The sequence below is a fragment of the Phyllostomus discolor genome, chromosome X (genome assembly GCF_004126475.2).
Source record: "Phyllostomus discolor isolate MPI-MPIP mPhyDis1 chromosome X, mPhyDis1.pri.v3, whole genome shotgun sequence".
Taxonomy (NCBI): domain Eukaryota; kingdom Metazoa; phylum Chordata; class Mammalia; order Chiroptera; family Phyllostomidae; genus Phyllostomus; species Phyllostomus discolor.
The window spans coordinates 9,905,801-9,933,118 of NC_050198.1; positions in this window are offsets into that span (position 1 = coordinate 9,905,801).

The following is a 27,318-nucleotide window of genomic DNA, read 5'->3' on the forward strand; positions in this document are numbered from 1 at the left end:
TAGAGCTGCATTTGGGAAATAGTGCATAGGAGAAATCGTGGCATAGGGGAAAGAAAACAAACCTTAGACTCAGGCATATGTGGAAGGCCCTTAGAAAGGTTACCATGTGTTCAGGGAATTGCAGATGGCTCACCATGCCTGGATGGGAAAGTGCAAATTGAGTGTGGACGCTGACATGTCTGCAGAGGTAGTTGGGAGCCAGATAATGAAAGATGTTGTGTTTCATGCTAAGGAATAAAGGCAGTTCTCAAGGTAATACAGAACCTTTAGAGGGTTTTAAGACAACAATGCAATACAATCACATATACAACATTGACAAATACTCTGGTGACCGGGTGTACTGAAATGCAGAGGGAGAGAGTGTGTGTTGGTAGATATTTGAAGGGCTGGTGCAGAAACTCAGGTTGTCAAGGAAAAATGAGGTTTAATACTGGAATCGCATCTATGAAGTTGGGAACTGAACTGTTAAGAGGCGTTTGTGTGGCTAGCTGATAGAACATGATTTTAACAAGAGACAAGGGTGAAGGAAGGGCCAGTTTAGAGGCTGAGTTGGTAATAGGAAAACGAAGAAGGAGAACAAGGATTAATGCCTATCTTATTATACTTACTACCACATGCCCAGCATGTAGGTCTGACAAGCAGACTGTTCCTATGATTTGAGTCAGATAATAGGAGAAGATAAAAAATAAAATAGAAGTAAAGAAAACAAAGAAATTTTGATGATAATGACAGATGATGATAAAAGAGAGTATATATTCATAAAGGTAATACATTTAATCACAAATACAGTTGCCAAGTGCTAGCAAGAAAAACAGAGACACTGTTGTCTCTAAGGGCAGTGGTCTATCTCTAGTTAAATTTGCCTGTATCGAGCTTCCTTGTTTAAAAGCAGTATCGGCCTGAGTTCCCCAGAACTAAGACCCCCAGACTAAGGTTTGAGCACATGGTTAGGAGGCGATTATCGGCAGAGAGTGGAGAAATGAGAAGGAAAAGCATTCAATACAAAATGTGTTAATGAGTGGGCAACACAAGGGGCAACTGGGAGCTCAATTTCACCAAGGACCTCTGGGAGTCGGTGTAGAATATGCCTCAGCATTGTTCCATCTTAGAGGCAAAGAAGATATTTATTCACTAATTCTAGTTTGTCACTAGTTAAGGGGTTAATTGAAGTCCTCATAGCATGTAGCTGTGAAAAACAGTGGGGTTTGCATTTGAGTGAGACCAGGGCGTTGAAGTCCCAGGCATTCCTTTTCAGGGGCCCATGTATGAACTCACCTACTCAAGCTCACTTGCTCTGGGCTCCAGGGCAGGGGCAGTGGCTCCAAAAGTGCCAGGGACATGCGGGGAAGAACCAAATTGACTAGCTTCAGGGTGAGGGCTAGAGGGGGAAGGGTTGGAGCAATTCTCTCTGGGGATAAAAGTGCTGGTAGGAGCCACTGCTCCTTTGTCGAGTTCTTCTCCCAGCTAGCCAGCAGACACAGGTGGGCACTAAATCTGAGCTCGACATTAATCTGGCCATGTTTACCCTGCTTTGGCAATTCCCTGAAAGCCTGGTCCACCCCACTTGCATATCAAGCCTGAGCTTATTTCAGTTACTTTTCCACACAAGTGGCCTGCCTTGGCTCCTGATGCAAATTTTCCTAAAATCTCTGAGATACACAAACCCCAAACAAAAGCCTGGCCTCAGCATGCCCTGTACCTATAGCTAAATATATGCAAGCCTGGTACATGAGGCAATCAGTTTCATCTTTCACTACAACTCCCATTAGGTGGCCCCAAGCCTGGCATAAGCCACAGATAATGTTGGCATGGAATGTAGCTTCAATAAAGTAGCCAGAGACCTGGCACAAATGGCAGGGACCACAGCTCACATTGTGATGCCCATTGAAGGGTCCCAAACCCAACACTAGTGGCCGGCAGCCTCGGTTCACACACAGTCTCTCCCAAGGGCCTCCAAGTCCAGCACAAATGACAATCAAATGCAGTTCACTTTGTAGCTCCCACAGGTGGCACTGAGCCAGGTACAAATGGTGGCTATCATTGGCCTGAAACAGAGTCCCTCCTAAGAGGCTCCAAAACCAACACACGCAATGACTGGCTTCAGACAACACCAGAGAACCACCTAACCAGTACCACTAATGATGTACCAAAAACTGGCACATCACTGGTTCACATGATGAACTTAGCTGGCACCAGAGCCTCCCTAGAATGATTCACACTCCATGTGGTCAGCCCTTGCATGACAGCTTGGCCTCTCTAGTCACAGCCAGCCCTCACAGCCAGTCAGCCTAAGAACCAATCCTACCTACTGACATGCCAACAGCAGTAAAGGCTCAACAACAACAGGAAGGCACACCCAAACCACAGAAGGGATGCTCTGGGAACACTCAGCTCAGGTGACCAGGGAGATGCACCACTGTGCCTCAAAGGACACCTACTACCTAAGACTGGGAGATGTAGCAGCTCTACCTCGTACATAGAAATAAACACAAGGAGTCAGTCATATGAGGAGACAAAGAAACATGTACAAATCACTTAACAAAATGGAGACCAGCAATCTATGAGATACGGAGTTTTAAAAAAACTTGTTATAAGAATGCTCAATGAACTTAGGGGAAGAATAGACTAAACTCAGTGGTGACCTCAACAAAGAGGTAGAAACCATGAAAAGGAACCAGTCAGAAATAAAGACTAAAATAACTGAAATGAATAATACATTAGAGGGAATCCACATCAAATTAGTTGAATCAGAGGATCAAATCAGTGATGTGGAAGACCAGCAAGTGGAAAATACCCAATGGAACAGCAAAAAGAGAAAAAACTATAAATGAGATAGTTTAAGTAACCTCTGGGATGACATCAAGCATACAAATATTCACATCATGTTGGTTGGTACCAGAAGGAGAAGAGAGAGCAAGGGATTAGAAACCTATTTAAAGAAATATTGACTAAAAACTTCCCTAAACTAGCAAAGAAAAATAGATATTCAAATACAGGTAGTGTGGAGAGTCCCAAACAAGATGAACCCAAAGACGACCTCAACAAGACACATCATAATTAATGCTAAAGTTAAATACAAAGAGAGAATAGTAGAAGTAGCAACATAGTGGAGCTCCCATAATCTGATTTCTCAACAAAAATGCTGCAGGCCAGAAGGAAGTGGCATGAAATATTCAAAGTGATGAAAAACAATGATCCACAACCAAGGTTACTCTACCCAGCAAGGATATCATTTAGATCAAAGGAGAAGAAAGAATTTCTCAGACAAGCGAAAGCTAAAGAAGTTCATCACTACTAAACCAGTATTATAAGAAAAGTTCCAGGGACATAATTAAGTAGAAAAGAAAAGAGTAAAAATGTGAGTAAGAAAATATAGGAAAGAAAAAATTTCTCACTGAACAAGGCACTTAGGAAAAACAGTAGATTAACCAATTGTAAAGCCCATAGAAAGGTTAAAAGGCAAAAGTAGGAAGGTCATGTGTAATTACAACAATAAATTAGGGGACACACAAATATACATACACAAAAGATGTAAAGAATAATGATAAAACATGAATGTTAAGGGGGGTGAGTAAAAATTGCAGTGATTTTAGAATGTGTTTGAACTTAAGTGACCTTCAACTTAGAATAGACTGCTATATACATATCTTGGTATTTATTAATCATATGGTAACAGCAACCTAAAAAACCAAAAGTGGTATACAAAAAGTAAAAGTTATATCCCTAATGAACATAGATGCAAAACCCTCCACAAAATATTAGCAAACCAAATCCAGTAATTAATTAAAAAGATTATACACCAGGATCAAGTAGGATTTATTACCAGGAGACAAGGGTGGTTCAAAATCCATAAATCGATTAATGTGATATGCCCCCAAAACATAATGAATGATGAAAATCATATGATCATATAAATAGATTCAGTAAAAAAGAAGGAACTCTTACCTTTTGTGACAGCATGAATGGGCCCGGAGAACATTATGCAAAGTGAAATAAGCCTGTCAGTGAAAGACGAATACTACATGATCTCACTTACATGTAGAATCTAATGAATACAAAGTAATGGACAAAATAGAAACAGAAGCATAGATACATGGAACAGGCTGACAACAGCTGGGAGGTGATAGGGGTTGGGGACTGGATGAAAGATGGGAAAGGGATTAACTAAAGAACATTTATGTATGATCCTGCTCTATTACACTATATATAGGAATAAACTCAAAATGGATTGAAGAGTTAGATGTAAGAACTGAAACATGAAAGTCCTAGAAGAAAAAATAGGCAGTAAACTCTGATATCACTATATTATATATATATATAATATATATATATTTGGATATGTCCCCAAAAAGGTTTTATACAGGGAAGAAAACCTAAACAAAACGAAGAGACAACCTACTAAATAGAATAAAGATATTCGCTAATTATGCATCTGATTAGTGGCTAATATCCAAAATATATAAGGATTTCATACAATTCAACACTAAGAAAAACAAACAATCTGATTAAAAAATGGACAGAAGACCTGAACAGACATTTCTCCAAAGAGGACACACAGATGAAAGATGCTCAACATCACTAATCATCAAGGAAATACAAATGAAAAACACAATGAGATATCACCTCACACCTGTCAAAATGGCTATCATCAATAAATTAACAAATGACAAGTGTTTGGGAGGATATGAAGAAAAGGGAATCCTTATGCACTGTTGGTGGGATTAAAAATTGGTGCAGCCACTCTGGAAAACAGTATGCATGTTCCTTTAAAAAAAAAAAAGAACTACCTTATTAAGAGTGATTTCACTTCTGCGTATTTATCCAAAGGCATCAAAGACACTAATTAGACAAGGTATATGCATCCCTAGTTCATTGCAGCATTATTTACAATATCCAAGATATGAAAGCAACCTAAGTATCCAAAGATAGACAAATAGATAAAGAAGTACTACATATATACAATGGAATATTATTCGGCCATAAAAAAGAAAGAAATATTGCCATTTGTGACAATGTGGTTGGACCTACAGGGTATTATGTTAACTGAAATAAGTCAAACAGAGAAAGATAAATACCATATGATTTCATATATATGTGGAATCTAAAAAACAAAATAAAGAAACAAAATAAAAAGAAACTTATAGATACAGAGAACAAATTGTTGGTTCCTTGATGGAAGGGGTGTTGGGGGATGGGTGAAAAAGGTGAATAGATTGCCAATTAAAAAAACAGTCACGGGAATGTAAAGTACAGCATATGGCATCTAGTCAATAATATTGTAATATTTACGTATGGTGTCAGATGGGTACTAATCGGGATGAGCACTTTTACAATTTATATGTGCCTAATCACTGTGTTGTACACCTAAAACTAATTCATATGTCAATTATAATTTAAAAACTAAAACATGTGAAATAAAAAAATGGTGACAATAGTATCTACCTCATAGGGAGGATGTGAAGATTAATAAGTTAGCATATATGAATTACTTAGAGTACCTGACATGTAGTAAGAAATATGTATGTGTTTGTTAATTAAGCATATAAAGCTCTCTTCTGGGTGAAGAGCAAATTGTCAGAGCTAATGGAATCTGACTGCCACAAATCACACAAGTGTATTGGATTACTGTTTGTAATGATTCTTCACATTCAAAAGAATTGTCAAAGGATTATTTGGCATTCCAGAGGTAAAACTAAGACCAATGGTAGAAGTTATTGTTGTGACACAAGGAAGAGGTTTTAGTCATTAGAGCTGGCAAACAATGAAATGAGTTAGTTGCCTCCAAAGTCATGCATTCACTGACTGGGAGGTAAAAGAGACGTAGTGATTGCTGATTAGTGGTGCTGGAGAAGCCATTCATACATCAGAGAAAAGGTATAAATAAACAACCTTCCAGATTTGTCTAATTTTGTAAGTCAACGATTTCACAATTTGTCTGTAAACTCTCTTTCCAACCTTCTGCCTTACTGTTTCCTCACACAAATACTCTCGATACTCATAGTCACTCCGCAAGTTTTGCGCTTTCCCATTTGTGTTTTCTGCTATTCTCCCCACACTTAGTGTTGTTCCTTCACAAGGCAAGTGCTTTAAAAGTATACATTTTATTAAAGATTAGAGGGCATACGGTATATTAAAGCTTAACTTCTATGTACCATATAAGTAACGAAACTTGCTTTCTCCAGGGCCATGTTATGACTGATCCTGGTATGTTTCAATGAATATATATGAAGGCTGAAAAGCCAAATTACGCTCTCACTCATACGCACTCATTTAGAAAAGAATACATAAGTGTGTGTGAACTAACTTATACTTAAAAGTAGTAAAAGTATCTAATCATTTAGATTTTTCATTTATATTATGGTTTACCTCTAAAATATTTATACTTCAACATTAAAATTAAGTAAGGGAAATGAAAGGGTGTGTTTATACAATGTTTCATCCAAAATATCTCTGTTAGTACTTCCTTTTAATGAAAGTTTTCTAGGGGAAAGAAAGCAAGGGCGTGACCTGCTAGCCATTAACTAGTCCAACAGTTTTACATTTTTGGTCAGAATCCTTTATTTAAACCAAAGCTTACGAGGAAACACACTATGAAAACTTGGAGCTGCTTTAATTGAGGACGTGGTGGGAGAAGACCCTGCCTATAAGACTAATGCCAGTGAAGGGGACAATACCTTCTTGCCCTGAGCAGCAGGACTATTTTCCTGGCCCAAAGGCAGCATGAACTTGCTCTTGTAGATGTTTAGAAAGGCGAATGTGAAGTTTGAGTGCTTATATGAGCTAAATAAGTCTTTGCAACAGGCTCTGTGGGTTATAACATTTTCCGATCTGACCGGAGAATCCACATTAGTTTCTCCATGTGAGTTTCAAAGCCCCCAAATGATGCCCTGCCTTGGTTGCCTAGTGTTTTATATAAAATTTCATGTTTTATTTCCTTTTTCTAATTTTTTATTATACAGAACCTTAGCTATTCCTGGGGGAAAAGTATTAGTGCTAAAATATGCACTTTCCTATCAGAAGTAATAAAATAAATCCACAGATCTTTCCCTTTTTCCCCATGCAGTTCTAAGGGAAAAACATTAAGAAAATATAGACTATAACTGAAGAATTCTACTGAGTATACATAATATAAAATTAAACAATACTTGGGCTGGAGTATGTTGTTTTGAGATCATTGTCAGTTTGCAACTTTTCTGCAATTTCAGGGTAAAAGAGACAAGTTGCTATGGTTTCTTTTACTGCTCAGACCGGCTTTCCTTTGGCCACATTAATACTTGTACAGTTATTTTTCAATTACTTATGAAATAGCACAAAGACACAGCAATAATTGTACATGCTTTTTAAAATGAGCATACATTTCCCTCAATAGGATTTATGAATTCACATACATTCTCAGAAACATTTTATGATGCATTAATAATATGATTGACAAAGCACATGCTTTCAGTGTAATCACTTACCAAAATGCTTCTTTTCTATAGCTCCCTCTCATACTGCTTACCTAAATGATTCATTAAAAATAATTTAGATATGGCCCTGGTTGGTGTAGCTCAGTGGATTGAGCTCAGGTTGCGAACCAAAGGGTCGCTAGTTTGATTCCCTGTCAGGGCACATGCCTGGGTTGCAGGCCAGGTCCCCAGCAGGGGGTGAATGAGAGGCAACCACACATTGATGTTACTCTCCCTCTCTTCCTCCCTCCCTTCCCCTCTTTCTAAAAATAAATAAATAAAATCAATAAAATCTTTTTAAAAATAATTCAGATATGAAGATGGCTATGCATGAATGTGGTGTAGGTCCAGGGATGTGAGGTATATATGAGAACCTCTTCATTACCCAAGGACTGCCTTGATGTTTCCATCTCTAATTCACAAAAAGGGTAGGGGACTTGTACAGAGATTTAGACCCTCTCTTTACCATGGCTTGTATATAACCTGCCATAATGTATTTAGTCTGGGAATCTACAAACTCAATGCAAAGGAAAAAATAGTTTGGTTCCATATTTAAAAACAACAAAAAAAACCTTACTATTTTATCGAAGTGATTAATAAATTTAGTCCTTTCTTTAAAATTTTAAAATATTTTGTTATATATGTAACAACAAAATCATTTCCTACTTAAGAACAAAAATCTCTGTTGATTCATTATATGAACTGACTTGAATAAGCAAGTCAATTATTACCAATAGAAAATTCATTTTAATTTCTACAGAATATCATGTATTAGATTATAGAGCATGGGAACCAAACTGAAAAATAAAATACTTTTTTTCCTTCCTCACAGGACATTCTGCTTCAATAATATTATTGAAGGAATAAAATCCATTAATTTTTTTCTAATATTAAGCAAGCTTTTAAAATACATACAAATATATATATGATAAATAGTGACTTTAATGGGTATGTCTTAAAATACAATTTTAATGTATATTTATTTTTTTCAATATAACTTCTTAAATAAGTAAAATAATGCATATTGGAACAAAATATTTTCTACAAACTTTAAAACATTAGTATATAGATTTCAACATAATTCACTCAAAAATCATGAGGTTCAGATTTCATGCTCAACTTACATTCAAGACAGAAATGGATAGGCCCTATAACTTCTACTCAATGGCTATGTCTATATAATTGTGAATTAAAATGAACAAAAAAAACCAAAGACTAGAACAGAAATTAGTTCTTAATCATTACCTCCAGTTATGACAAGTTGGGACCTACAGATGATTTTGACAGGGTCTCTCCTTGAAAACCAGGCTTTCGAGTGTCCCAGTGACAGAGAAGCAAGGAGAAAAGAAGAACACAGTCCTATAACAGAATACAATTAATCAATTCATAACCACATGCTGAGCCCCGTCACCCTAGCACTATGTGATCTCCCTCAACTTTCTCAGTGACCCTGTTGCTCTCAGTGTTACTTTGAACAGCTTTTACCTTTGTGGGAGAGGGTGGTGAGCAGGGAACTCACAGAATCACTGTGATACGTTATGAGTTTTCTTAACAAGGGTCCCAGGGGCTTCCTATGTGAGTATAACAAATCCTATATGAGTGCATCTCATTTTGCATGCATACACAGTATAATGATTTAACATGTTGCCATTTTTTCAACTTGATGCATAATTTCTTTTTCATCACTTATATTGCCTCTACCTCATGACAAAGATTTGGATATTTTATTTAAAATCTTAGCTCTTCATAAAAGACTTCTATTTGAGGCTACTTGAAAGGGAAGCAAGGGTAATTTTGTAAAAACTGTTAAATTATAGGTTTGATCAAACCAACAATAAATATAAAGAAATGGCTTCATCTGAGTAATACTTCTAACACTTGACCGATTGTGGAGTTCTATTGATTATATCATTGATTACTTTGATCAAAAGTTATGGCAGGAGAAATCCTAGAACATTTTTGCCATTAGGTTTGCATTTACATAAAAATATAAAGCTATGGTGTATGGTTCCACCTTTTTTGTAGCTTCATAACTTCGGCTCTTGTCTCTTTGTTGGATGGAGACCAGGTTAGCTCCACAGAGCCTAATATTAGAAATGTCACCTTTCTAGTTCAACTGCCTAATGACTTCCTCTCCTTTCACACAACCCAAAAGGATATGTATTTGCATTACTGGGAAGAAGAAACTCTTCTTATATTTACACAATGGAATAATTTTTGCCTTTCTAATTAACCAGCATGAGCCAAATGTTTAAAAGGTTTCTTCTGACACCATGCCTTCAATTAACATTCACAGTTTCTAAATTAATCATTGCTGACCTTAACATGCAGGATGTTTTAAAGACGTGTTTCAAATAGAAAAAAAAAGATTATTCCATTCAGAGAAATCTAGTAACTACTGATGTTTCATAAATCTTTGGTCACTGGTCTCTCCCATCATTATATAAAGAGCACTAGAATTTGGAGGACTGCCTCATCACATCTCTGGATAAAGGCCCTGCAAGTGACCTTGAACATGAGCTCCACATTTTTCCAATATCAAAATTAGTAGTGACTCATTGACATCCATAGAGTTCACAAAATCCATACCATTCCATATATCATATAAATTTTCCTGCAGGAAAACAGTGGCATATTGAATTGCAGAATAGTTTATGGCTTTCTTTTCAAACATGGAATCATTATAATTATTAAAGAAATCCAAACGCATCTGGTTTGTATTGAATATCAAAGTAAGGAGTTCCTAGTGGGGAATATTTTCCAACTCACTTCATGGATTCAGTGGAACCATCTTCTTTCTTTAAGAAATCATAATCCTGGGGAAACTCAAAGATAGAACCTAGCCAAATCTTACGACAAGGAAGAAAAGCTTTTCTAACAGATAAAAACGGACATTATCTATGATGTGCTCACTCAGAAATTTAAAGCATCCTCTCTGAACTACCAGTTTGTGAGGTGTATAACTTTATCATCTACAAAGCCCTATTACTCCGCATCTTCTTGCCCATGGTGCTAAAGCTAATGCTCTTCTAGGAGTAGCCTTAAGTCTAAGCATCAGACCACTGACGCACAGGTCAGATGCTAGGATGGGCCAAGTAGCTCACTTTGAAACTCTGGTCCTACGTGTCCGGCTTTGCTTCTTGAACTCCCTTATTCTGTGAATTGTGCTCAATGGCAGAATCCTGATTATGTTCTGGGTTTTTTTTCCCTAAGTCAGCTTGGAGTCTATGCCCTCCACATTTATTTTATGTTAACCTGATCCTATCATTTAAAATATTACTGCCTGAGCTTGGAAGAAACAGCACAGAAATTCTAAAGTCCTTCGAGGCCAATCCTTTTTTTTTTTTAAACAGGGAATAACTATACCTCAGAGAATGTCTTTCCCAAGATTGTATAACTAGTTAAAGATATAGTTGGAATTTCTTAAAATACATTTTCATACATTTGGACCTTCTCCTCTTGTTAATGAATTTTAATTGCCACCTAGATGACTTAATCCTATTATAGCTATTTAAAGGGAAAAACGAAAGCTTTTCTCCACACCCTTCTTCCTTCTTACACACATACTCACTCTAAACTACATATTGGAGACTCATAAAGCACATATCCCCAAAGGGATAAAGGGAGACAATCTAAATATATGACAATATCAGAGAAATATTCCCCTACGTAGCCATCCATGGATAGGAGGTTCAGACTCTATCAAGTGAAAATAAATTTGGGGGAGAACTATGTTAGAGGGCCAGAGTGGTGGTGAAAAGAATACACATTTTAAACCAGGGAATGCAACTTTGAGGCTTAGCAAGTTCTACTAAAGGAGGCATTCATAAACTGCTCAAACTATGAGCATAAAAGCAGCAGTGAAAAATACCTAGACACTAATTTTTTTATGGTAAAAGAGGTTTTCTTTTCTAATGTGTTCTGGGTTAGGGAACTGACTGCATTTTCTCCCTCTTCACTGAGGATGGGAAAACTGTACCTTACCTTCTTGCTGACTGAACAAACCATGAAAAATGTTATAGACAGTTTATAGATAGGCCCGGAGTCATGGATTATAACCATAACTACCAAGAATGGATCTGCAGTTCCTACTCTCTCCAAACTCCTGCTCCAAACAATCTACCATGCACTTTCCTTTAATATTCCATGTTACTTCTGCACTGAAAAATCAATATAGTTGTCGTAGATTAGGGCATGTTTTTCAGTAATTATTCACTCCCTGTCCTCCGTACCTTACAGGAGGAGTACATTTCCATGCTTCATTGATGTTGGACTTGGCCATGTGATCTGTCTCAGTCAATGCTATTTTGGCACATCTGACTGTGTGCTCCTTCAAGGCTATGCCTTAAGAGGCATTATTTGTTTTGCTGTCTTCTCGCGGGGCTTTTGACCTCTGTCGCCTTAAGAACAGCATGCCCATATAACCCTCTGGTACAAACATGACAGACAACTGCGCCACGTGTAAATTCAGTCCATGGCCTAGAGCCAGGCCCAGCTGGGCTCAGCTTACATCAGCCAAACTATAGCTGAATCGCAGAGAAATCAATTCTTATTGTAAACCACTGAGATTCTGTGGTTGTTCACAGCACTAGCTGACTGATACAATGGTTATAACATATGTTATTCTATTTGTTGCTTTGTAAATCCTTGCTGGTTTTCCATTTGTATATATTTTGCCTTTCCAACCAGAATGGAAGACACTCATGCAGTTTGATACATGTTTTTAACTTCTTTGGTACCCCTCAAATGCACATTACTGTAACCACTCAATATATTCTACTTTCAAAAGCGAATGGTTTCCTTGTACTCCACATTGGAGTCTTTACTATACTATTGACAGTGAAAGATGCTACATTTCAGTAGCAATCTCAGAATATGTTTTAGGAGTGCAGAGGCTCCATAACTCAACAGGATAATCAGCAGTACTGGGCAAGTGAAGAATCCTTCATATGGGGGCATTGCTGGAATTTTAAGACACTTTTCCATTCACGGTAGAACAAGTTTTGTACATAACTGAAAAAGCCATTTTTCTCAAGGCATAATAGCTGATTTTAGTAACACTAGGCCTGAAAATTTCTTTATAGAGAGAAAATTGTTTTGCCATTGGATTTCTCTATGAATCTGGTATCAGAGCTACACCAAGGCTAAGTAAGAGTTGATATATTTACTGTTACTGTTTACAAAAGGGCCCAGACCAAGCGGGGCAGGCCACAAGGCGACCTTTAGCTGTGCTCAGGCAAGCCTTTCTCACACATTTACGGTAAAACACAGGCCTGGATTTTATTCTGTCCTCCCCGAGGTAGGAAGGTCAAGGATCTATACTAATCTGAAGGAAACTAAGAGTGTGGTGGGAGGAAGAGAAACAAAGCAGCAAGTGAAGAGACATGGCATTTGCATACGGGTGAGCTGTGTAGGTCACAACAGGTAGGGGATCCAAAGACTGAGCCACGGAAAGTACTGAGTCAATGGAATAACACACGAGTTGAGTTCCTTGCCTGTAGCACAGTGTTCTTCTTCTGTACCTCCCCCTCCCCCACCGCAATCGGAACTAAAATTTCTATTTTCCACTTAATTTTAAATGCTTGTGCAAAAAATCAGGAAAAAACAATTGATAATTACTTACTTTGACTGCTAATCTAACCTTTGTCATTTGCATTGTACATCAACCCCAAATGTAAGGCAATGGTATATACCAAGGAATACATGTCACATACATCATATGCCGTTAGTGTTAGGAAAAACTATCCAGATAGTTTGTTGTGGTAAATTTTCTCCATGAAATTGAAAAACCTCTGGCATTCATTTATCTAACTCAGAAATGGTTTCACATTACTAAACAATGCCAGTTCTACTAAGGGGTGATAGCCGTTTAAAGGATTAAAGATCATTTTTAAAATGTAGTAAGGAGAAAGGGTAAAAAAAAATTGCAGCAACTCCAAAACTGTATCAATCAGTGGCAGCAGATGAGTGCCTAGCCAGTCTATTGAAAAGATTTAATTACATCTCTTTCTTACCTCGAATGTCTGAATCAATTTGATGGACCACTTATAGCAATGGTAATCTGAAGAACAAACTCTTCCTGAGGCAGGTGAAATCAGTCCTCCTAACAGTAAGACTTAATAGCTAATTAATGATTGCCTGATCTAGGGCTCAACAGTGACAAAGCTCTGTTGGACCTTACCATGTTCTTTCTGTGTGACATCTTCAGCTTTAAATGCTTGCCTGTTCTGTTCCTTGAAATCTTGGCACGTAAAATCTTGATACGTCATCATGGGACCACTCCTGGTTAAGATTTCTGCAAACTGCTTAAAAGAGAAAAGAAACACTGAGACAATAAAATAAATAGCCTGTTTTGTTTCTTGGTGTTATTTCTAATTTATCCAATATTAGCAAGATTTTTTTTCTCCTTTGCAAAAGAGCTAAACAAACTAGCACAGATTCTCCAGGGCTTGGAACAAAAATTAGAAAAAATCCTAAGGAACTTAGGTTGCAGAAAGGTAAACTTTTTTTCTTTTAAGATTTTATTTATTTATTTTTTGGGGGAGGAAATGGGGGTGGGGAGAGAGAGAGAGAGAGAGAGAGACATCAATGTGCGGTTGCTGGGGGTTATGGCCTGCAACCCAGGAATGTACCCTGGCTGGGAATCGAACCTGGGACACTTTGGTTCCCAGCCCACGCTCAATCCACTGAGCTACGCCAGCCAGGGCTTGAAAGGTAAACTTTTAATTAAAGAAATTAAAACCTCTGGTATTAGAAAATATTTTAGTTCTTGGCTTTTCATAGTCCTTTGTCATGCTTGCCTCGAGACGCTGTTAAGGGTAGGAATATTTCAGGATCTTTTATAGACTGTGGAAAATATCTGCCTCTTAATAGATTGTTGCAAAGTTTGTACAAGACCGTTTGAAAACATTTATTCCTATTCTAAAATCCCATCGTTCTAGAAATGTGAACTCTGCTTTGTCATTCCTTCCATGGACACTTGGAATCAGAGTTTGTGGAAAAGAGACATCTCAGCTTCTTTTCCATTCAAGTTTTCTCAAGCCTGGCAAAGAGGGAAAGTCTGAAGAATGTTTGTAGCCAGGCTGGAAATCGATGGAAAGCAAGTTATGGTTTCACAACAAATCAAGGGGCACAGATTTGCTTTGCATTTGGGAGTTAATCTGCACTCTCTAAACATGCTCCAAATACCAGTTAGAGCAATTGAAGTTCAAGACTTTGCTGGAACCCCCTAGACAGAACACACGGCTATGTCACACAGCTCTCACAAATGACTGGGGGAGAACAGCTTCACCCTTAAACATCTTTTAAAACCCATGCCAGTTGCACTGACTCTTGCCATTAACAGCTTCAGAATTAGCTTACAGTTGGTAATCTCCACAAAGCAGTGACTTTTGTGTGGGAAACCCAGGGAAAAGAAGTCGTTTTAATGTTTTTTCTCATGCAGCTGAACACAAGTGAATTGGGGGCCTCACCACCATGTAGGAAATACAACTATACTCATGGAAGTGTATATCTGGTGTTAATAATTCAGTGGGGGAGTGAAAAATAGTCAAGAGTTTGAGGAGAGCCTGGGGAAAACTCTGAAAGTATAAAAGCGAAAAGCTAAAGTGTGGAAAATTTCCTTGGCCATCTTGAAAAGACATCTTATTGATTGATTTTTAGAGAGAGGGGAAGAGAGGCAGAAAGAGAGGGAGAGAAACATTAATGCATGAAACATTGATTGGCTGCCTCTCAGTAGCCCTCAACTGGGGACCTGGCCCACAACCCAGGCATGTGCCCTGACTGGGAATTGAACTGGTGAACTTTTGGTTTCTAAGACAATGCCCAACCAACTGAGCCACACCAGTCAGGTCTTCCTGGGCCATTTAAAAATTCATATAAATGAGTAGTCTCAAATCAACATTTGGGTGTCCAAATTCCAATATCTCCATTTTTCTGCCTGGTTCCAAATAGTATAAACCTGAAACAGGCCTCAAATATTACAAATTGAGATAAAAATAATGTAGCTGTTTATTTTAAAGGTGAGACAATAAATAATCCCTAAAATATTAGGCATTTGTTTTTACATTACCTCCTCCCCCCAAAAACCCTAACAATGAGCACTACTATATATCTTTCTATGTTTTAAGTGGTATAGTGTTTTACTGCATAATGTGATCCTGCCCAGAAATAAGGGAGAAGGGAAGGACCACACACACACACAACTAAGATGGCCAGACAGAAATGCCCTTTCACTTTTTGACTGTTGAAGACAGGTGAGGTATGTAATTCCAAGTAGCGATTGATCCTCAAATCGTTTTTTTTTTTTTGGTTTAGGAGTACATTGAAGATTGTTTGAAGTTTTATATTTCTTTACCAGGAGTATTGATTTCAGGGCAGTATCAACATGGGGGACTACTCAATTAATTATAGGGGGGAATTTGGGGTGGCACTGGTGGGGACCAAACAGCTCAGGAAGCAGGGAGATGGTGGACAGATATTAATATCTGATGCCGTTACCCGCAGTGACAGATATTCTGTGTAAAAACAGAAGTCAAGTCATTTATGCTGTATGCTCTGGTATCATTCACGGAGGACCTCCTTCCTCCCCAGTGTGAAGGAATGTGGCCTTCGGTGACTAAGAAAACTAATTGTAGGAAAGATTTCATCATGATAAGACACAATTTTCCCCAGAAATATCCACTGCTTTACATTAGTGGTTAAAATTCTGGCACTCTAAACTTAACTTAAAAATTTTCCTTAGACAGAGTCCTTCCTTGACCACTCTTGAAATGAAACAAGCCCATTTCACCCACCTTCCCAATAATGGAGCTTCGAGGCTTATATTAAAATTAATTTTATTCCTTTTTAGTTCCTGCACAGGCACACAGCTCTTGTCTTCACCCCAAAAGGCTCTATTTCAATATCTCTAGACCTGAAATCACTCTCACTGGAGACTTCTCTTTCTCCACCTCTTTCACTTCCTTTTTACTTCTTTGCAGATAACTCTCTTCAAATATCTCCTCCCAGTTCAACTAGGTGGGCTGACTATGAGCATGTCCTTGACTATCTGTCCTCAGTTTGTTCCCATAGCCAGTGGGATTAAGTTCAGGGTCCTTGACAAGGCAGTCAAAGCACTCCAGTGGTCTGGCCCCACTAAATTCTCTATTCTCCTCTCCTGCCTCCTACTGAGTTCTATTACTCACAAGTAGCCTATGCTAATTGCTGTTGCTAATCTTCCTAAAGCACATCTCACTTGTTCCTTAACATGCAAAACAAAACAAAACATTCTTTATTTATTGCCTATCTAATGTAGAATGGCCTGTCAGCCTTGGCATTCAAGGACCTCCACATCAATTGCAGGATTTCACCACCTTACAATAGGGAGTTTAGTAAAGAGTTCCAAATAAAAGCTATGTGGGGCCAGAATTGCCTAGGTGACTCATAGCTCTTGGGAATCAAGGGCAGAGAGAAAGTGACTCCAGCTCTGAGAAGGAAAAGCAGGGCTGCAGGGCCACGGAACCTGCTGGCATTGACACTGCAAATGTTTCCACTCGTGTGTATCTCACGCAGACTCTGTGACATAGACATTTTTACACTGAGCAAACCAAGATTGGGAAAGTTCAAAGAAGTCCCCCAGAGTTACAAAGCTTATACATGTCAGAGTTAGGTTTCAGTTCCAGGCGTCTTTGAATTCAGAGCCCATCGACTTCCAATGCACAAAGCTGCCTTCTCATATGTATCTCCACATGGAATGTTTCTTCTATCACAATCCTACTTACATATCCAGGTCCAGGCAAAATTCACAGACTTCCTTGGACTATCCAATAATACATGGCCATTTATTTTCCTTGGGTAACTATCTTCCAAAGATGGAAATATTCTACATGTTTGTTGTTCGGTATGGTAGCCACTAGCACATTTGAAATGTGGCTAGTGAGACCGAGGAACTGACTTTTAAAATTTATGTAAATTTAATTACATTAACCAGCTACCTGTGGCTAGTGGATCTCTGCTGTTCAAAAGTGGTCAGTCAGCCTTGGCATAACCTGGGAGCTTATTAGGTATGTGGAGTCTCAGGCTTCGCCTCAGACCTGCTAAATCAGAATTTCTAACAAGCTCTCCAGGTGATTCATCTGCATGTTACAGTGTGATAACTAAGCACTGCCGTAGAGCATTTGTTAGCAATGGTAATAGCTTTTTTATAAACATCATATTTTGTATCACATTTTGTAATATAGGTACCTGAAGGGAAGGTAACATTCTATTCAGATAGCTAAGTAACTATTTGTTGAATTAAACATAGCACGTAAATTTTTTAAAAGATTTTATTTATTTATTTTTAGAGAGGGAAGGGAGGGAGATAGAGAGAGAGAATTGTCAATGTGTGGTTGCTGGGGGTCACGGCCTGCAACCCAGGCATGTACCCTGGCTGGGTATCGAACCTGGGACACTTTGGTTCCCAGCCCGCGCTCAATCCACTGAGCTACGCCAGCCAGGGCACATAACACGTTAATTTAAAGAAACTTTCTGGTGTTCTCTCCCACCACGTGCCTCCCTGCTTGCTGGGGAAATGAAGGCACATTTACTCACCTTCCCACCCGTGTGGCCAAGCCCTGGAGCCCTTCTGCTCACTTGCATGCCCGTTCACTTTGTTATGGCCTCCTCCAGACGATGAGCTGGCTTCCAAGCTAGGGAGATCAGGGTGCTTTTAATTATAATATGACCCTAGTGGTGTGGACCCGTGGGATTTTTCTGTCCACATGCCATCTGTCCTTTCAAGGTCCTGGATACCTTCTGGCTGCCGCCTGCCTCAGCACTGGCTACAGAGTTTCATGGGGACTCTACCTGCCTGCCTGCAAAGGAAACACCTTCTGGGCACTAGTGTGCTGTAGCGCTTGGGCTCCGGACTCCTTTGGGCTACTAGCCTTCTGGCTTGCTGGGTAACAGTGAACAGGTCATCTTCCCTGTATGGCACTGGGACCTCTGGAATCCATCAGTCACTAGCTTGCCATCCCTCTGGGATGCTTTGGGTCACAAGCCTACTGCAAGCTAGGGAAGTGATTCCCTTTGCTCACCATACTGTCACCCTGGTGCACTTGCAGAAACCGTCTGGCACAAGCCTGAAGGTGTACCATAATTCTGATTGCTCTGGCCATGAGCCTTCCCTTAGCTGTGGGATAGAGAGCACTCGAGGCCACCTCTCATGTAAAGCACTGTTGCACGGGGGTGTAAGCACTCACCACTCTGCCCACTTTGTTGTGATTCTTTAGTCTGCAAGACGTCTTCGTACTGGGAAACTATGGCTCCTCACACTGACTGTAGTTTTCTGAAGGTGCTGCACGACCAGTAGCCCCTGGGCATATGTGTTGGAGTTCTGGTGGTCCTTCAGGCCTTCGGCTTCCCCGTTCCTGAGGAAATGATAAAAATTTCATCTACCTCAACAGAACCAGCGCCTGCAAGTATACTAGGGTTCCTTTAGTTCTTACACTTACCAGCCTTTTCCCTCCTGGGGAAATGGGCAAACTTTTTGCTACCTGCCCTGCTGCATACTGATGCTTGGTGGCAGTGATGGTGAGGTAGGCAATGGGGGTCCATCTGGTTACTAGCCTGCCCTCCTCCTGGGATTCCCTGGTTCACAAGCCCACCTACATGCTGAGGAGGTATGGTTCCTTTGGCCCAGAGCCTTGGCTCCCCTGGAGAACCTTCCATCCACCAGCCTGTCCATGTGCTTTGGTTTGATTTGTCCTGGCCATTAGCCTTCCCTCCCACTGACGAATTGAGATCACTTTGGGCAACCTTCCCTGCAGTGAACAGATGCCCTTGCTGCTCATGTAGTCACTAGCCCACCTGCTCAATGGGGTTTTCTGGGATACTCTGAATCACAAGTCTGTCTGTGTGATGCAAAACTGTAGTTCATTGTGTCCACAGTGGTGCCCTCATGCTGGTGCCTTTGGGAAAACTTCCATGTATCAGCTTGTGGACACACTATGGTCCTGGTTGTATTTCCTGCCCTCCCCTTTCTGCCCTGGAGGCCCATCTGGTCACTAGCCTGCCTGCTACCTGGGTTCCTGGGATCCTTAGGGACACAGGACTACTGGCATACTGGGGAAGTATGGCTTCTTTTGTTTACATCCTTTCCTCATGATGGTACCCTGGGGGGACCCTCCAAACACCTACCTGCCCACATGCTATGGTTTTAGTGGTCCTCACACCACCTGCCTTCCTACTTGCTGGGCAACCAAAGGTAACTTCAGGCACCATCCTTTAGATGCAGTGACATCCTGGTAACCCTTTGGTTTTCTTATCTGCTTTGTGCCATGTGGTATGGTTCCTGTGTTCCTTCTGGCCATCAGGCCTCCCCCTCGCTGGGGAATAGAGAACACTTTCAGTCACCTGTCCTGGAGCACGTTGAGACCCTGCAGAATGTAAAATGATGAAGCCAATGTCAAAAACACTTTGGCAGTTCCTTAAAATATTAAGCATGGAGTTACCATATGACTCAGCAATTCTACTTCTAGGTATATACCAAAGGGAATTGAAGACATGTTCACACAAAAAGTAGTACACAAATATTCATAGCAGCATTACTCACTGTAGGCAAAACCTGGAGTCAACCCTAATGAAAACAATTGATGAACGGATGAACAAAATGTGGTATATCCACACAATAGTAAAATAAATGAAATACTGATACATGCAACAGCATGCATGAACTTTGAAAACTTGATGATAAGTGATGAAGCCACAAATACACACACAAATAACATATTATATAATTGCATTTATGATATAGCCCATAATGGAAAACTCTATACAGACAGAAAGTAGAACAGTGATTGTTAAGAGATGAGACAAGGAAATTTGGAGGTATAAAGTTTCTTTTAGAGGTGATAAAAACATTGCAGAATTAGATGATAGCGGTGGTTGCCAACATTGTGACTATCGAAAGCATCGCACTCAATTGTACAGTTTAAAATGGTTCAAATGGTGAATTTTGTTATGTGGATTTTTATCTTAATAAAAAATATATTTACCCCAAGGCCCCAGCTCAAAAATCTATTGTTTTAAATACCTTTCTAATCTACATAATTTTAATGGAGATGTTTCATGGACTACTGTTTGGGAATCAGAGTGGAAAAAAAACCATGATTCTTACAATACCTTGTTTCAAACTTATTTTGTAAAAATAAAAGTTACTACTGAGCATGGGCAAACAAGTCACTTTTTCGAAGAAGTGGGTGAAACAGTGACTTTCACAGCACCAATCTGGAATTGTTTTTAAAGATTTTATTTATTTATTTTTAGAGAGGGAAGGGAGAGAGAGAGAGAGAGAAAGAGAGAGAGAGAGAGAGGGAGAGAGAGAGAAACATCAATGTGCGGTTGCTGGGGGTTATGGCCTGCAACCCAGGCACGTACCCTGGCTGGGAATCGAACCTGGGACACTTTGGTTCCCAGCCCGCGCTCCGTCCACTGAGCTACGCCAGCCAGGGCTGGAATTGTTTTTAAAGAGGATGTCCTAGGATTGAGCTCCACACAGTGTCAGAGATCTCTGTGGAACAGTGTGCACTACAGTCCACAGTTGCTCTAGCAATGAATGTCTGGTAAAGCATTCCAGATGAGTATAAAACTAAAATCAATCCCACTGAAATGTCCCGCCCAATGATAAACTAAGTGAAGCAAAACAGAACAGAGCAGGAGAAAGGAAAAAGGAAAAGAACAGGGTTAGTGAATATCTTTGCAAACCCTGTCCTACAACCCAGGGCTTACTCTTAGCCTATGAGCAACAACTTTTCCAAAAGTGCTCCTTCTGAGAGATTACTTCAAAGTCACAGCTGTATTGTGAGACCATGCAACTGAACTTCTCATGGTTTCTGTCAACAACAGAGATGTTATTCCTACAACTTCAAATGCCAGAAAAACTGGGTTTGGATTTTTTTTTTTACATTCCTGAATTATTACTATGAGAAAATGGCCACACGTACTGTCTAAATTTAATATACTTGGCTAAAGCTACAACACAAAATGTTATATTGTCCCCATTTTATTCCATTTGATAGGTCCAAAAAAAAAAAAAACCCTGCAACTAAAACAACTGTTCTCCATTTGCAACACTTGATGCCATACTGAGTTTCAAGACCCATTTTGGTGAACTTTAGTACCCTCCTACCATGACCCAATTTTTCTTTCAATTTATCCAGGTATTTATACAATGATTAATGTGCCCTTGGCTCTGGGTAAATGAAGACAAAAACAAAACAACCAGAAACCAATTCCTGTTTCCACAGAGTAATAGGAAATCATGGCAGGTGCTGGTGAACTAAGAGATGGGTGTTTCAGAGATGGGTCTCTTACAATCTCCAAAAATGATCTAATGCTCTTTTTTTTTGGCTACAGGGGCAACAAGGAGACAGGTGAAAACCTATTTTCAGTGATTTTTATTATTTTACCCAAGTTTCCCATTTTTAGCTGGACCTTGTAATTTCAAGGAATGCCTGCCTCTTAGGACAATATAAGAGAAATGCTGCACCCCTACCCCCAAAACTTGTCCTCCTGTCTACTGCTGTTTAATAAGGCCACCACACTTTTTTATAGATTCCCCCCACTCAAGACTAATGTAGAATAGCACAATAACCAACACCTTAAAGAAGATACTAATGCAGAGACAATAACAGTATAATATAAGAATAATCCACTACACTAAACTAGAGCTTATCTCAGGAATGTAAAATGTCATCATTATAGTCAATAGCAGATTTCTAGAGGAAGTCTAGTTAAACTCAGGAACAACAATAACAAAGATCTTTATTCATTGTTTTTATATAGTAGCATTTTGGAAATTTTTATTAATGTGGTAAATCATGTAAAAGAAACAGATGAAAAATAACACACAAAATTATTATTTTGAGATGATTTAATTATATGCCTAGAAATCCCAAATACTAAGCTAAAAATAATAACATTCTTTAGTCTTAATGAAATCTTAATTAAGGTAACTGTACATAATAAATAGTCTGAAGTTCATAGTACTCTGTACTTCCATAATATAGAGATATAAAGCAAAATTTTAAAAACATCCATTCAATAGAAATATAATGCCATTAGAAGCGGAAGGAATCAACATAAGACAAGATGTGTAGAAGTTACATAAATAAAACTGCAAAATTTTATTGGTATATTGAAAACAGGACCTGAAAAAATAGAAAATTGTGACATATTACCAGATGGGAACGCTGAATATTTTCTCATTGTTCTCTCCAAGTTATATTTCAGATGATCTACAATTCAACCCTTAATCTGAAATGATTTTTTTCCTGGAAGCTGACAACTAAAGTTTAACTTTGAGAACAAATAGCTAGCATTCATAAATATACACTTAGAAATATGGATCTTAACAAAGAGATGCAGAGCTCCATAAATGGTAAATACATGTGGAAATATAGAGGATTTTAAAATTTAAATTACAATTTAAATGTTAGTTAAATATTTTCATAAGATTGCCATATAACTCAGCAAGTCTACTTCTGGGTCTATACCCTACCCCAAATAATTTGAAGCAGGAACTCAAACATTTATTTGCACACAATGTTCAAAGCACCATTATTCATAATAGCCATAATTTGGGTTGGGTAGAAACAACCCAAATGTCCATTGATGGGTAAATGGATAACCAAACAACATATGGTGTAAACATACAATGGAGTATAATTCAGCCTTAACAAGTAACAACATTCTGATACAAGCTACAACATGAACCTTGAAACCAGTATGCTAAATGAAAAAGGCCAGACATAAAAGACCAATATTGTATGACTCCCTTATATATGGAATCTAGAGTAGTCAAATTCATACAGACAGAAATAGAATAGTGGTTATCAGGCGCTGGGAATAGAGGATTGGGAGTTATTGTCTCATGGGTAGTGAGTTTCGGTTTGGGATGATAAAAACGTTCTGAAGATGGATGGTGGTGATTATGGCACAACAATGTGAATTTAGTTAATGCCACTGAATTGTACACTTAAAAATGTTTACGATATTGAATTTGATTTTATGCATATTTTACCACAATAAAAATATAATTAATTGTTACAAAATTAATTAACAACGTATTATGGAAACACACATACATAGACCTGGAGGGGACAAATATGAGGTCTGTCCAGCAAAAGTCCAGCCACTGTTAATATAACGAGAACAGTTTGCATGACATTGATGTAACCTGGCAGCCAAGGAGAATGGACTGGAATGCACATGTGTGAACAATGACGACTTCACTGTACTGGTCAGTAGGGGTGGTAGATGCCACTGAGTGGGCGTGTGTACTGCATGGCTGTGCATTCAAAATCACACAGAGCAATGAATCTGCATCAAACTTTGCGTTAAGCTTGAACAGTCCTCAGTGGAAACTATTAAGATGATTCAGAAGGCCACAGCTATGGGCAACTGGTGATTGGCAGCTTCATCAGGACAACACACCTGCTCATGCATCATGTCTCATGCACAGTTTTTTTACAAAACAACAAATCACCCAGTGACTCAGCCCCGCTACAGCCCAGATTTAGTGCCCTTTGACTTCTGGCTTTTCCTAAAATGAAAATCACCTTTGAAAGAGAAAAGATTTCAGACCATTGATGAGATTCAGGAAAATACGACAAAGCAGCTAATGGCGACTGGGAGAACTGTGTGAGGTCCCAAGGTGCCTACTTTAAAGGGAACTGAGGCATCATTGTCTTATGAACAGTGTTTCTTGTATCTTGTATCTTCTTCAATAAATGCCTCTATTTTTCATATTACATGGCTGGACATATTCTGAACAGACCTCATATATATATATACTATGGTAAGGTTTTCATACTATTTGTGAGGTTATCTACACTTACATATGAATGGTATATAGTTGAAAGTAAACAGATAAGTTAAAGATCTACACTATAAACCCCAAAGCAATCACTAAACTAAGAAAAAGTTATAAGCTATAATCTAACAAAGGAGATAATATGAAATAAAAAAATACTCAATCCCAAAGAAAGCAGAAAAATAAGAAATGGGGAGCAAAGAATAGTTTAGACAAATAGAAAACAAATAGAAAGATGATAGGCTTCAAGCTAACCATCTCAATAATAACAGTAAATATAAACATTCTAATTATTCCAATTAAAATTTAGAGATTATTAGGGTTGATAAATATTGAACATCTACAAGGCACATACTATAAATATAGACACAAATGTTAACAGTAGAAGTGGAAAAGTATACAATGTCAATAGTATTCAAATAAAACGTGAGTGGCTATACTGATATCAAAGATTTTAGAGGAAAAATTACCAAGGGAAAAGATGATTATTTCATAGTGATATTGTGAATTCATCAAGAGACCATTATTATTCTAAACTTTTATACATAGACGGCAAATAAGCACACACAAAAAGACGCTCAACATCAGTCATTACTAGGGAAATGCAAGTTGCAGCCAGAATTAGATATCGTTAAACACCCAGTAAGAATGATTAAAATTGAAAAGACTGATTGTACCAGGTGTTAGAATGTAGAAGAACTGAAACTTTCATACACTGCTGGCGGGCGTATAATATGAAACAACAATTTTGGAAAACAGTTTGACAATTTCTTAAAAAGTTAAACACACTCTGATAATATGCTTCAGCCATTCCACTATTAAATATTTACCTACGAGAAATGAGAGCATGTTCACAAAATGTTTTGTACGTGAATGTGCATAACAGCTTTATTTGTAACAGCCAAAAACATGGAAACAAACCAAATGTCCATCAACAGAAGAATAGATAAACAATCTGGGGTATATCCGTCCAATGGAATGCTACTCTGAATGGACTACTGATAAACACTACAACATAGATGAATCTCAAAATACTTATGCTGGGTGAAATAAGTCAGACCAAAAGGGTACATTCTATATGATTCCCTTTATACAGAATTCTATAGAGGAGCTGTGAAGGACAAGAGGGGCCACAGGTAGGAAATACAAAAGGGTGCAATGAAACTTTTGGGGGGTGATTGTATATTCACTACTTTGGTTATGTCAGTGGTACATTTCAGGTATGTGCATTTACTGTATGTCAAATATACAATATTAAAATGATATAATATGTCAACTACAAAGCTATTAAAATACAAAGAACATATTGCAGATAAATATAGCCATTTTATACCTAAGACAGGAAAAAAAGACAGTAAGTAAAATTGGCACAATTCGTTAACAAATGACCAATAAAATGAACATATCACACTAAGTATGAATGAAAGGTTTTATATGAGTAAACTTCTAATAAATAAAAGAACAAAATCTCACAAAGAAAATGGAACGATATTGATCATTTATCAAAAACTTTGCAAAGAATGCTCACTTTCTACACATGTAAAAGACAGAAATTGTCACAAAGAAAAAACTAGACAGATAATTCTGTATATTTTACACAAAAAAGAAAACATAAAGCCATCTGGAAAAATATTTGCAGCAGAAATGCCTGAGGGTGAACATCTCTAATGTACCAAGGGTCCAAACAAATGGATCAATTCTAAGATTGACAAAGAAGCAGGGAAAAGATGTGAATAGCCAATTCACAAAAGGGAAAATTCAACAAGTAAATGTTCAATTAAAAACGTGGTAACATTTTTCAACCACTTAATTAGTAAATCTTTAAAAATAAATGCTCATAAGTATATTTTAAATCTGATATCCTTATCTATTACTGCTGCTTTGAATGTTAGTATAAACTTTATAGAATATAACAGCTTTAGTTTTTTAGGAACTATAAAACTATTCAAATCCTTTGGTATAGCAATTTTCCTTCTGGGACATTAGCCTAATGAGATAATCCAAATTCTGGAACAGTCTTATGCATTAAGACATCTTAAAAATTACAATGAAAATTAAAAGCAGTTGAAATAGCTAAAATAGAAGATTTGGTAATTAAATTAGGGTATAACTGCTCAATGGAATATTTTAAAGGCATTAATAAAGCACAGACACTACATAGCAATATGGAAATATAATATAATGCCAGGTTTAAAAGAATGATACTAAATTTTATGCACTCTGTGGTTAAAATAATGTAAATATTTTAATGAATGAAATGCAAAACAAATATAAAACTGATAGTAGATTAGTGGGTGATTTATTTTCCTACCTTTTAATTTTAATGTTCACAATGTTTTTAATATTTAAAACAAAAAATGTGGGTCATGACAAATTATTTTACAGTAAGTAAGTGCCAGGAATCTTTGAAAAACATTTATGAGTACACAGCAATATGAACATGAGAACCACTAGTGTGCAAGGTGAGCATTGTTTGGTTAATTTTCTGGAACTTGTTTCTTTTTAGGTACACTGATCTTTCTACAGGCTCTCTAAATCTCAGATTTTATAATTCTCAGTGCTCCATTAATACAATTGGGTTTCCACTGATTTTCTCTACTTGTGGACCACAAATTGCTAAACCCGTCAGTTTATACAAACTAATGCAACTGACAAATTCAATGAAAAAAGTTACAGTGTGTAGGGGACCGGTTTGTTTCAGTCTGGCAAATGTGACTCATCTCTGCAAAGAAAACCTACAGGAGCGAAGTGGTGGGCAGGAGCCAGACCTTCAAACCGAGTTTTCCCGTGGGAATCAGGCCTAGAAAATGCATACTGACTGTTATGGCTTGCTCTTGCTAAAACTCCATCACCCTGGTCTAAAACAGCAAATGTGTATTGTCTGTCTTCAAGGTAATTTCCAAAGCCTGGGTGAATTTTCCCAAGGACAGAGCTAAGCAGCTCATTGCCATTCCCCTCTGCATGTTATTTTCATTTCCTTGATTGTACCTAAAATGTAGACAATATTCTGTGTAATAGATAATAAACCTTTCTCTG